The 9,632-nt window shown below is 41.1% G+C and overlaps 1 pseudogene; it reads left to right on the forward strand.

Moving 5' to 3' along the window:
• The first annotated feature begins 664 nt into the window (after positions 1-664).
• Positions 665-985, forward strand: LOC100941499 (annotated as a pseudogene).
• The last annotated feature ends 8,647 nt before the right edge of the window (positions 986-9,632 follow it).

The following is a 9,632-nucleotide window of genomic DNA, read 5'->3' on the forward strand; positions in this document are numbered from 1 at the left end:
CACCTGTAGTCCCAACTACTTGGGAGGCTGAGGCAAGAGAATCTAATCTTAAAGCCCAAGAGTTTGAGGTTGCTGTGACCTATGACACCACGGCACTCTGCAGAGGGCGAAAAAGTGAGACTCTGTCTCAATAAAAAGTAATAATAAAATAAATAAATAATTTTGATTTTTCTCCTTAGATAGCAACCCTTGATGAGAGCAATGATTGACTGCTTTCAGTGAGTACCACAGAGTTTCAGGATGTATAAGCAGATTCTGTGAAAATGTCTTGTATTCTTTTATGCCATGCTCAGTTAGGTGAGGCCATGGAAAAGAGCCCAGGAAAGGCTTAGGAACACCAAGTTTATTATGCTTACAGGTTCTAGAGGCGGGAGGCCTGGCACAAAATGCACCACCACATGAGAAAGACACTAGGATGGTCAGAAAGCAGAAGACAGACAGGAGGGAAACACATTTGGTCTGAGCCTTTCTTGTGCAAGGCAGGGCAGGGTGACTAGTTTAGCATTGGCTGATTTGGATAATTTTGGCAAGACTGTAAGCCAGTGATTTTCAACTGGTGTGCCGTGAGAGAGAATCTTAGCTATGTCATAAAGATATTAAAAGAGATTAGTGCGTTCTGGAAGGCTGTCGTGGGAGTGACCAGAGAGGAGTGGCTCTAGTAAAAATGGCAGTCTCAGCGCTGGTCCTGCGGTCGTGGTTTGGCAGGTGGGGCGTAAAAGCCATGCAAGCCAGAGGCTTCACCCGGGATCAGCCCAACTACTTTGATGCGGGAGAGGGCTCCATCCGGGAAGCTGGTGGGGCCTTCGGAAAGAGAGAACGGGCCGAAGAGGAACGATATTTCCGGGCGCAGGCTAGAGAACAACTGGCACGCTTGAAAAAACACCATGAAGATGAGGTCGGTCATCATAAGAGGGAGATTGAGCGTCTGCAGAAAGAAATTGAGCGACATCAGCAGAAGATCAAAGTGCTCAGCCATGATCATTGAGGGCACACAATTGCCCATAGATAGCATGTACCAGTGCTATTTCTCTGTAAACATAGTTCTGGTTTAAGTAATATTTGTCTATGGGCTACTAACATTATAATAAATTGTCACTACTGTGTGTGTGTGTGAGTTTTAAAAGGAGGTATGTGCCTGAGATAAAAAAGGTTGAAGGACACTGCTCTAAGCTCTAGGGGTGGTTCCTTGGCATGATTAAGTTAGAGGAATATTATTTCCTACCTGGGTCAGGTGGAGGAGGTATGGGTCTAGACTGGATAGTTTGCATCTCAAAGGCTTGTTCCTGGCTAAGTGCTTTCCGGACTCCAAGAACTGGCTAGCCCTAAAAATGGCCATGTTTCCCTAGCTAAGTAGTTTATTTTCTTTTTTTCTCACTGCCTCTTTGATTAGGACAGTCATTATTCAAAATAAGCTGTCCAAAATAACTTGACCTTTATGGAATAAATAAATGTAGGCAGTAGACTTCTTTTCTTCTGTGGTAGGTTTCTTTTCTGCTGGTTTATGTCCAGGGGCCGGTTTCTTGGTAGCTGCAGCCATTTCCTCCTCCAGTTGTCTTGTGTTAATGAACACCAACAGCCCTCTTTCCTTCTTTCTGCACCACAAGCTTCTTGCCTGAAAGCCCTGTCTTATCTGATTTGGTCTCCAAGGCTGCTACTGCCTGATCCACCTGCAGTTTGCTATCCCTGGCCCCCAAAAGAATGATGTCCTGGCCTATGGTTTTTGAGGATGAGTTTAGCTTGAACATGATTCTCAGGCTTTTCAGTGGACTTCTTCAAGAGTCTGCGATCCTTTTGCGTGGTGCTCCAGGGTTTTTTGGAGACAAGTTTTTTAACAATTCAAAATATCATAGCACATGAAACATTTTAAAATATGCAATACAAAAATTGGGGTTTCCTCCCCTAATTTTTGTTAATGGTCATGAAAAGGATAAATCAAGTGTTCTACTCTGCACATAAAAGTGGTATTTGAATTACATTGAACTAAAGAAGAGTTCTGTAGGAAAAGAGACCAGGTTCACTGGTGCCTTCCTGATTTGGGGCACTTCCTACCATTAATTGCACCCGATGTTAATTACTACCTGTAGATTATTAAAATTCATTCTTTCTGTTTACTTATCAATGGGTAGACTGTACCTGTCATATAAAAAGGAGAGAAAGACCTAGAATCAAGTTTGGATGAGCAACGCTAAAAGGTATTAATATCTCATCATTCTACAGAAAGCAAAGTACATGGATTTGGGCAGCAAAGGCAATGTAGTAGTTAATACTGGAATCATCAGAGGGATTTGTGTTCACTCGGTACCTCTGCTGCAGTCATCTTTTTCTTCAAGGTTGTCTACTTCCTTTTTTTACTGGTCCTTTTAGGTCTGAGCTCTATTTGATCTCTAAGGTTTCATTAGAGTTTTGACATTGACATTTTGACATCTTTTTAAACTTTAAAATATTTGAATAAGTAAAACTTCTTTAAAATTATGCAAATAGATAACATTTTGAGTAGTTATTAAGGACATATTCAGATTAATTTAATATTCTTCTAATAACTGTACTAAGTTTAAAATGGAAGACACAGTTTTACTTTAATGTCACTCATAAAAAGTTCGGAATTCAGTTTTTGAAGATTAAGTAAAGAAACGCCCAGGAACTCATTCATTTTACATCTATCACCTGCCAACGTCTATAGTTATCAATGATCTGAAGTCCTTTTCATTACAGAATCATCATATGAAATCATTTTCAGTTAAACCTTGGGAGAAACCATGCCTAGTATTTCAGATAGAGAAGTGACCAGTCTAGGGAGAGAATCAATAATGTTTGCAAGACTGTCGCTTAAAGGTAGTAGTTCTAAAAAGTTATTCACTGCTTGCCACCATAAATGAACTGATATGACTTGTGCCATTCAGACCACATCTCTTACCCAAAAAACCTCCATTTGGATGGTCTGTCCGTTCTCTGTTCCATAAGAAGGAGCAAACAAGACCTCAGTTCTGACATTTAGGAAAGAAACCTGTGAGAAAAATCCACTTATAATTAGCCTGGTATGTGTGGGCTATTGGACCCACTGTGGGTCTGCCTATAGCCCTTGCTACTGGTCCATGATCTCCTTTGCAGTTGATAATAGCAATGCTACTCAGCTCTAATTCCACAAATAAATGTTTAGCCAGTAATTTCTGTTAAGCAGAGTTCCTCTGCTGCCCAAATTCGTGCAGTTTGCATTCTGCAATATACTGAGACATCTGTAGTATATGGAGACCACTGCTTTTAGGATTGCTCAAACTTGATTCTAGGCCTTTTTTTCCTTCCTAAATCCTTTTTGGGTGAGAGCTAGAGTCTGTCTATCATTTTGTTGCATTTCATCTCTACAACCAGCTGATTCTGTACCATTTCCCACTTCTAGTCATTTTTTTCTTTTTCTTTTAAGACAGGGTCTCCCTCTGTTGTTTGGGCTAGAGTGCAGTGGTATCATCATAGCTCACTGCAACCTAAAATTCCTGGGCTCAAGCAATTTCCTGGCCTCAGCTTCCCAAGCAGCTGGAACTACAGGGCACATCACCATGCCCTGCTAATTTTTCTATTTTTTGTAGATACAGGGGCCTGTTCTAGCTTAGGAGGGTCTCAAACTCCTGGCCTCAAGCGATTCTCCCTCTTCTGCCTCCCAGAGTGCTAAGATTATAGGCACGCACCACTCTGCCTGGGCTTCCCACTTCTACTCTTAACCCTCCTTTGGCCCCAGGGATTTTCCCTCCTTGGGATACAGATGGACACCTTGGTTCCTCCATGTTAGGATAGTTGCTGGGCTGGCTCCCTTCTTTAGAGAAAACGCTGGTCACAGGGTATATATAGTAAACTAATACTCTGTCTTCCTGCCTGTGCGTAGTCAAGGTGATAGCACAAGTAGCAGATCCTTCCCTTTTCCAACAAAGAGGGAAACAAGATTAAAGTTCAGCACTTGGGATATGATTTCATAAAGAGTTCAGTGCTTCAGCACAATTGCCTGATCTTTATCATCACAATTCAATTTTTCAGGATGCATTGAAGAGAAAAAAAATATGTTCAAGTTATCATCCTCCTTGTAAAAGAACATCCAACAAGAGCTCCCTCCTCCCAATTCCCAGAGGACAGCAGCAGCCACTGCAGCTCCTGAATGCCATTACAAATGCCAAAATGAGTCCTCCAGCTTCGACACTTGATGGCTTTGTACTTTCTCAGGGACAGAGAGTTGACCTGACTTTTCTTCTTCTGATAGCTTTCTACAGGGCCCTGCTGAATTACTTTTGCTTTGATTACCCAGGGATTTATAACCCTTCTTATTTGCTTCTCATAGCTCCTTTTTCCAGAGTATAATGAGGTCTCCTCCTATCCTGTTGCCTCAAAGAATTTTTCCTTATCTCCCAGAAATTCAAGTTTCATCTCTTTTATGTACTTTTGATTTTTCTAAATAATGAATTGTCTATTTTCTTTCTTCTTTCTCCTTCCCTCTCTTCTTTCATCACCCCCTTTCTTCCTCCCTACTCTCTTCCTTCCTTTCCCTCCTCCATGCTTCTTTCCTCCTTCCCTCCCTTTCTTTTCTCTCTCTCTTTCTTTCTTTCTTTCTTTCTTTCTCAGTGTTCACATCATAGGTGCAGAACTCATGCAAACAGAGTACTCTAAATTTTTTATTTTTTAAATATTTTTAATTTTAATTTTTTATTTTTTTGAGACAGAGTCTCACTTAGTCATTCTTGATAGGATGCTGTGGCATTGTAGCTCACAGCAACCTCGAACTCTTGGGCTCAAGTGATCCTCTTGCCTCAGCCTCCTGAGTAGCCAAGACTACAGGCACCCACTACAGTGCCCAGCTGTAGCTGTTATTTTAGAGACAGGATATTGCTTTTGCTCAGGCTGGTCTTGAACTTTTGAGCTCAAGTGATCCACCCACCTCAACCTCCCAGAGTGCTGGGATTATAGGTATGAGCCACCACACTTGGCCCAGAGTACTCTAATTTTAACAAACAAAATAGTATATTCTCAACCTCATATTTGTCTGGTAAACACTTGCAATTGTTTTTGTGAATTACAAAGTGATGTGGTAATAGTCATGTCAATATTCCTGATGTTTCTGAAAAATAGCATGCCAACATTCAGATGCAGAGAGATGTATTGGTAGGGTCCTTCTCAGAAGCAAACCTAAGACAAAGACTCTATGACAGTGTATAAGTTTATTTGGGATGTTGAGGGATATAGACAGAGTCGGGTGGGGGGGAGAAAGAAAAAGCATGTGTATTAAGATAAAGAAGGGAAATCAGTCTGTAAGGGGTACACGTGAAGGCAGGACCAGAGTGTGCAAGTGTAGTTAGCTTTGATCTTCTGGAGAAATTTTTTTAAATAGTGTAAAACATATACTTCATTATTATCCCAGTCAAGGGGCAAGGGAACTAGGGTATTAGCCATTTAGATTCAACACATTTTGGTCAAGAGATGTCCCTGTTGGGTTATAAATTACCCAGGCACTTTGGGCCTGCCTTGCATGGAGGCAATGTGGGTTTTAGCAGTCTGAGGGTAGCCTTCCAACAAAGTTGTAGGTGCTGACCATTGGAAGGCAGGCTGGCATGCATACAAGTGAGGAGATATGGAGGCGACACTGCTACGTGGACCTGTACCCGCTACTGGGACTGAAGGAGAGATCATGGAAGGCTTAGTTTTTCCCATTGTCTACCCAACAAGCAACCCATTTGAAAGTCACAGTGATAGCAGACTATGTTAAGATCCACAAATGGGTCGCCTGAGTAAGGAATAATAAATGTAGTAGACATTTGTAATTCTTCTAGCAGCCCCAAGCCCAAGCCTTTCCTTTTTGGAGGGTTCTACACAATTATCTTGACATGGTAACATACTCTCATTCTAGAGGTCAAAGGCCTGGCTAACATTTTCTTTCCTTGCCTCATTGTAGTCAGGGTATGGGCAGGTGATCTGGCACCAACCATTCGGAGACTCTTGCCCAGAACTTCTAATCTTCAAGGAGTAAAAATGCAGGAACTATGGGGGATTGTGACCTAGCTTCTTGATTTGTGCTTATTTTCACATGTCCTTTGGATAAATGTGTCTTCTGTTTCATTTAGCAAGCGTTGGATTCTGTTGTCTGCAGGAAAGAACAATTGATCCTTTGAGAATAACAACAGTTGGAGTGCAAGCAGCACTTCTCTGTGCAGAGGACTTTTCTAGGATCTAGGGAGGAGGATAACAGAAATAAAGGCAATAGACGACAGATATTTAGCCTTCAACAAATTCACAATCTAGTAGTAGGACAAATAAATAAATTCACATGAAAACTGAAATATACACACTTACATTACCTCATTTAATGTGTTATTTCTTTTGTTTAATTATCTTTTATGTATGTGGAGTTATTTATCCCCAATAACCCTGTATGGAGGTACTATTACTTAGGATTTGCAGAGGATGAACTTGAGTCATGAAGGAAGTAAGTAATATTCTCAGAATACTACAGAGTTAAGAAATAGCCCCAGAATGCTACCATCAGGACATAACAAAATTAAGACTCAAACTCTGTTGTGTCCACTCTGCCATGTGCCCCTCCCATGAGAGCTTTTTTAGTCACATCTTACCATATGTGGGCAAAGGGATAGAGCAGGGCCTGGCAAATTATGGCCTATAGGCCAAATCTAGCCAGTGAGTTCTGTTTGTAAAACCATTTCATTGGAACACAACCAGTTCTTACTCACATTATGTTTTGTGCATGGCTTCTTTTGAGCTACAATAGTGGAATTGAGTAGTTGTAACACAGAACATATGGCCTGTGATATTTACTACCTGGCCTTTTTCAGAGAAACTTTGCCAACCCCTGGGTAGAGCATGGTTTTCAACAATTTAGCTTCACTGAATTAAGCTCCTAAGGGTCTTTTAACTGTTGTCATCTGACCTATACCATTCTAGTGACATTAACGACTATATGGTAAAACTAGTAAGTACAAAGGGGTAGCTATATAATGATAATAAGGAGGGTGCCAAAAAATGCATACACATTTTAAGAAAGAAAAAAATTGTATTGAAGTTGTAATACTCAAGTCACGGTTGACTTCTGCAATTACAAGATGTGTTCAATGTGACTTATATTTATTGATATATTGGTATATATTGAGCATTACACAATCTTAATATAGTTTTTTCTTTCTGGAAATATATAAATCTTTTTGCACCCTTTGTATACTACTGGCTCACATCTGTAATCCCTGCACTCTGGGAGGTGGAGGCAGGAGGATTGTCTGGGCTCAGGAGTTCAAGACCAGCCTGAGCAAGAGCAAGATCCAATCTCTACTAAAAATAGAAAAATTTGCCAAGGGTTGTTGTGCACACCTATAATCCCAGCTACTTGGGAGGATTAGGCAAGAGAATTATTTGAGCACAGGAGTTTGAGGCTGCAGTGAATTTGATGACACCACTATACTTTAGCCTAGGTCACAGAGTGAGACTCTGTCTCAAAAAAAAAAAAAAAAAAATATATATATATATATTGCTCATAATAATGATAATAACAACTGTCATTAATGAGGACTCCCTATGTTTAGACTCTGTGATGAGTGCTTTATTAATATACTTTTACTAGTCTGATTTCAGGGTCAGAGAGGTAAATTAAAACAGAGCAGAAGCAGAGAGCTTGTATAGGGAAGCAGAGCTGGGTTTATCCCACTTCAGTCTGTCTCCAGGACCTGGGCTCTTCACAACCATGCTTTGCTGTCTTTCACAACCAGAGGATGGCAGATCATTAAGGACCATGCGACAATGAGCTAGAGGATGTTAAGTTACTCAGAATGAGAAAGTTTGATTGTGATGGACACTGCTACCTCTCAAGTTGTCAAGGTTCTGCTTCTGATTACCAGTGTTGCTTTCTTGTTTCCCAATGAAATATGCTGACAAACCACTCGAGATAGCATTGCTATAGAAACCTAACAAAGAAAAAAATAGAAGCCCAATCTTGTAGTCCTCCATCAACTAACACTTGGCTTTCAAGAGCTTTGGAATATTTTGAAGGGCCCACCTCCTAAGCTTTTATACCTTCAGTAGTAATATGGAGAATATTTCTGCTCTTCTCACCCTGGTACAGCAAGAAGATGAATTGTGATTCCTCTTGAAGAGGATTTAAAATAGGGCTTATCTTGTCTTGAATGTCATTTACACAGTGCCCTGCCTCATTGAGAGATTCCATATGGTTTATGACAATTGTGATGAGGTCCTACATAATTCTCTTGGCTTTAGCCCTTACCTGCTCCTTGTAAATAGGTTACTCATGTCCCACGAGAAAGCTCGGCCTTATCTACCTTAGGTGTTAGACAGTCAGGAATGTAAGCAGTCTCAAAACTTCCTAATGCACCCCAAATATACAGAGTTTGGCCTTGGTTGCCCTCTGATTTTGGAATTCCAGTTTTGAATACAGAACTGTAAAGTAAGTCCTAGAATCTAACTTGTGGCCACCAGCCTGTACACGCTTAAGGACAGAGAGAACCTCCTTTTCCTCTTAATATTGTCTGTGCTAGCGTATTGCTGAGCACAGAAGAGGCCATTGGAAAAAGATTAAGTGCACCACTGTGACATCCTCAGGGGAGCTGAATCAGGACAGCTGGCTGCATTTCCTCTTTACTCATGCATGGCATTCCCTGGGCTCCTATGGGTAAGGACATCAGTTCCTGAAACTCAGCCTCATGCTCTGCGTGTCATGTACCCAGAAAATAATATAGTAAAATAGCCCTTTCATTTGATGATTTGATGAGTGGGTATTAATATGCCCATTTTATGGATAAGGAAAATGAGACTCAGAAAAAGAAACGAAAACTTGTTCTAGATCACTGTATTAACTTTCTGTTACTTCATAACTAATTACATTCCACAAACATAGTGCTTTAAAACAACGTGTATTTGTTACCTCAAAATTCTCCTGGGAGGATCTGGGCATGGCTTGCCTAGATCTTCTACTCAGCCTCTCACAAGACAGCAATCAAGGTGTCAGATAGCCCAGGTCCAGTGGCTCACACCTGTTATACTGGCATTTTTGGAGGCCGAGTTGGGAGGATTGCATGAGGTCAGGAGTTTGAGATCAGCCTAAGCAATATCAAGAGAATCTGTCTCCAAAAAAAAGAAGGGAAGGAAGGAAGGAAGGATCCAGGTGCAGTAGTGGACACCTGTAGACCCTGTAGTTCCTCTAGGAGGCTGAGGCAGGAGGATTGCTTGAGGCCAGAAGTTTGAGGTTCCTGTGAGCTATGTCTCTAGCCTAGGCAACAGAGCAAGATACTGTCTCCAAAAATAAAACAAAACAAAACCAAAAAGATACTAGATGGGCTATATCCTTAATTGGACATTTGACTGGGCAAAAATCCACTTTCAAGCTCATTCAGGTTGTTGGAAAATTCATTTCCTTGGGAGTGAATGACAGAGGGCCTCTGCTTTTTACTGCCTACCAGCTAGAGGCTGCCCTCAGGTCCTTAAGACAACCTACAGTCCCTTGCACATGGCCCTCTTCACAGGTAATTGATATGGCTGTTTGTTTTCTCAAGGCTCAGAGAATCTCTCACTTTAGCCTACTGAGATAGAGTCTTTTTTTTTTTTTTGAGACAGAGCCTCAAGCTGTCCCCCTGGGCAGAGTG

This window comes from Otolemur garnettii, unplaced genomic scaffold (genome assembly GCF_000181295.1).
Source record: "Otolemur garnettii isolate 467f Iridium unplaced genomic scaffold, OtoGar3 scaffold00002, whole genome shotgun sequence".
Taxonomy (NCBI): domain Eukaryota; kingdom Metazoa; phylum Chordata; class Mammalia; order Primates; family Galagidae; genus Otolemur; species Otolemur garnettii.